Consider the following 4,225-nt stretch of genomic DNA (forward strand, 5'->3'; position numbering starts at 1 on the left):
AAGAGTACTCCATGTACCTTTGACATGACAGTCCTAGTGCATAACAAAAAAAATTTCAAGTTCTCTGAGCCTCTATCCTGAATGAGCCCTGTTTTGGATTAAGGTGGTTTCTTGCAGAGACCCTAACGTTAAGGACAAAATTGGATTGAGGACAAGTACCTGTCTGAATAATGATTATCATATTTATGAGAATTATGAAGATTTATGAAATAATAGTTGTTCATCATTTATCAAGTACCATTAAGGTGTGGAGTCTTATGCAATTCCTTTCGCAGTCTCAGGGTTTGAGATGGGTTTAAAGATAAAAATGGGAAGTCTATCCTATAAATGAATTGTCTTGCCTCAAGTTTCCTTATTGGCTAATTGAGGAAAGGGAATATGTCTGTGGAATTTCCTTTGTAAATACCTTATACTCCTATACATAGACACTGTCTTTGATAATGATGATAATTAGCAATCATTCCATCTGAATACATAAGTTGTTAAAAGCTTTGTAATTAAGGACTGGGACAACTATTCACAAAACAAATAAGTAATGTAACAAAAGAGCTGCTAAGTCCTTTAAACAATTATAGTCTTGATTATAAAATAATCAAAATGGGGGACAAGTTCAGATGTGGTTGGGTTGCACTTAGGGTGGAAGAGAGGTGGTTAATTAAAAATAAAAAGTAAGAATCCCCTCCTCTCCACCCTACTCCTTTTATCCTCCTGACTGGACAAGGATTTGTTAGCATATGAAAAGCTTCTCAGTTGTGAACCAAAACAAACCAAACCAAATCAAACCACACTAAACCAAAAACAGTCCTTCCATCATGAGCTCCCGAACATCCAGGCCTTCTAATCAAGTATGTATCCCAGGCAAAAATTCTTTTTCCTTCCTCTGATGATACAGACTTTTTTTTTAAAGGACCTTATAAAATCTGTTAAAGGTTGGGGCCTGCAGGTGGTATGGTGGTTAAGGAACCGACTGAGTTTCAAAGTCCTGGACCTGGCAGCTTGAAAATCAAGCTGGGTGTATGTGCATGAGTGCCCAAAATCCCAAGAGGAGAACAAAGAAGAGAGTGTGATGTAGTCATCCCCCCAGGAGGTGATTTCTCACTTTCCCTTTCTCTCTCTCTCTCCTCCCCCCTCTCTTTCTCTACCCTCTCTCTCTCCAGCAAGGGCACACACCCAATGGCAAAAATCTATAAATAAATAAATTTCTCAGAGGCATCTGCACAGTTCGTGAAAGAATTAGCATCATAACTTCCCGTTTCAAGAAATTTAACTAGGTCGAACAGAAAAATACTGAGTGAGATTTCTTAGGCCCCCAGACAAGAAGTTTCCCAAGAACTATAAGTTAATAATCAAAGTCCAAAGGCACAATCTCTTCACAAACAAAACATACATCACTAGTGTCTTTCCTGTTCCAGACCCAGAAAGTGACACATCTTACTCTCCAGCTGCTTAACATCTGGAATGAAACATTCACTCATGGACAGTACATTCGCTTAAGCCATGCATCTTTTTTCTCATAATTCAATGTGATAGCAGTGACAAGAGCCAAGTCTTTGGGAGATATTTTCTGACCTGCTCTAGTTAGCAGCATAGATATGTCAGCTTAGATGACATTCTTGTTTATCCAAATCAGTTTCTGGTCTAGTTGTTCAAATTCTTTGAATTTCTTGGTTCCTAGTTCTAAGGTGAATATAATCAATTCTTCCCAAAACTTTCAACTGCAGCCGTCCCTCATATACTCTAACCTCGAAATGTGCTGGTTTCAACTTCCCTATTGCTTTGGAAACCCCTATATCTCATCAGTTCAAGTCTGTTTTGCATTATTGTAATTCCTTATAGATAGACTCACTGTGTTCTCTAGGTTTGAGGGCTTGTTTGATATTGCTTGCCCACGATCTGGTCTGGTTGAAGCTGAGAGTGGATTGAAGCATTAGGACAGTGTTGGGGGTCCTCACTTTCTCTGTCTCTGTCTCTCTGACTCATGGAAGAGATAAATAAACTGAAAAAAATAAAAGACTACTACTCCACCATATAAAGGAAAAGATTATTTGATGTTTGTACCAAGCAAGATGGGCAAATCTCAAAAGTTAAGAATGGACTGACTCAGGACCAGCAGTCGGTGTAATGGCTATGTCGCTGGACTCCCATATCGTTGACCACGGTTTGAGTCCCGGACCTGGTGGCTTAAACTTACGCTGGGCACATGTGCTTAAGTGTCCAAGATCCCAAGAGGAGCATGGAGGAGAAGGGATTGCAGTATGGCCATCTCCCTGGGGGGTGGGATGGGGTGTGATTTCTCACTTTCTGTCTCTCTGTCTCTCTCTGTATTACTGGTGAACACATGTCCCGTATAGAAAAAAAAAATCTCCTCCCCCAAAAAAGAAAAGAATTGACTGACTAAATGAACTTATTCTAAAATTCTGCTTTTCCTTATATATGTGATTAGATGAAGTATTAATGAAGCTTCTACATTAGTTTTTTATATTAAATATACATAGGCAATGCATTAGACTTTGCATGTTCTATAGAAAAATAAAACCAAACCCAAGTAAATAAAAGAAAAGATCACGTGGGCCATCCAGCCTATTCAAAACCTCGACCACGGGAACCAGCAGTTAGCGTAATAGCTATGTTGCTGGACTCCCATGTAGTCGACCACGGTTCATGTCCCGGACATGGTGGCTTAAAACTCACGCTGGGCGCGTGTGCGTGCGTGCCCAAGATCCCGAGAGGAGACTGGAGGAGAAGGGATTGCGGCATGACGATCCCCCCTGGGGGGTGATTTCTCGCTTTCTGTCTGTATGTCTCTCTCTGTCTGGCGAGCGCATGCGCCCTATAGCGAAAATCTAACCTCGACCACTCCTTATCCTAATTTGTACTCTCACTACTGGCTATAGTCTTATTCTGCTTACTTTTTTTTAAGAATTATTTTTAAATTTTATTAATTATTATTATTATTTAGTTTGCTATAGATCACGTGCACTCACCAAGAAAGACAAACAGAGAAAGGAAAGCAAGTGGCCAGGTCTGGGACTCAAACTGTAGTTGGTCATGTGGGAGTACAACAACCCAACCACCACGCCATCTGCTGTCCCATCTGTTTACTTTTTTTTTTTTTTTTTTGAGAGCGATTTTTGCTATAAGGCATGTGTGCTTGCCAGAGCCTCAGAGAGACAGAGAGACAGAAAGCAAGAAATCACTTCCAGGGAGGATGGTCACACCACAATCCCTTCTCCTCCATTCTCCTCTTGGTATTTTGGCACACATGCTCACATGCCTGGCATGAGTTTTAAGTCACCAGGTCTGGGACACGAACCACAGTTGGCCATGTGGAAGTCCAGCAGTGTAACCATTATGCTATCTGCTTATTATTTTTTTATGGTTTGATAATGCTTTTTATTTTATTTATTTTAAACTATTATTTATTCATTTAATCACTATACATCATTTAGATTGTAAAGAGACTTTACCCAGGGTGACACACACCTCAGTCCAGCTCAGTTGAGAACATACGCATATCTTCATCAACAAATAAACCATCTCTGCATCCCACAGATGCCTTACCTCTCCATATTTTTCCCAAATTTCCTTTCCTATGCTCTTCTCCTCCTCCACTCTTTCAACTCTTTCCACTTTGGCTCTAGTGTCCATAGCGATTTGTAATGCTTGTTTGTCCTCCAGTCTTTCAGTCTCTGCCATAGAGTGCTGACAGTCAGAATATGTTAAGGGAAGACATACAGTGTCTCTCTTTCATAGCCTGACTTGTTTCACTCAGCAACAGATCTTCCATATTCATCCACTTTCTATCAAATTCCAAGGCCTCGTTGTTTTTTTATGGCTGAATAGTGTTCCATGGAGTATATGTGGCACACTTTTTTTTTCTTTTTTTTTATCATCATATCTTCTTCATATTACATTGGATTACATATAACTTTACAGTGTATTACATTGTTTCTTTAAAAGGGAATGCCATGCACGACAGTCAATACAGAGACATTAATCTCCCCACTTCAACATTCCATATCTTTTCTGTTTTCCCCAATCATTATCTTTATTATTCTAATTATTTTTATAAAACAGTCAATTACTATTTCTCGTTTTGCTTGTAAAAATACTTTGCCCGTCATGAAACACTTCTCAGACCAATCCAGTTGAGAATTCTATACATGTCATCATCAACAGTTAATAAACCCTATCTGTTTCTCACTAACGTCCTGTCTCTCTATTG

Source organism: Tupaia chinensis, unplaced genomic scaffold (assembly GCF_000334495.1).
Source record: "Tupaia chinensis unplaced genomic scaffold, TupChi_1.0 Scaffold000377_2, whole genome shotgun sequence".
Classification (NCBI taxonomy): domain Eukaryota; kingdom Metazoa; phylum Chordata; class Mammalia; order Scandentia; family Tupaiidae; genus Tupaia; species Tupaia belangeri.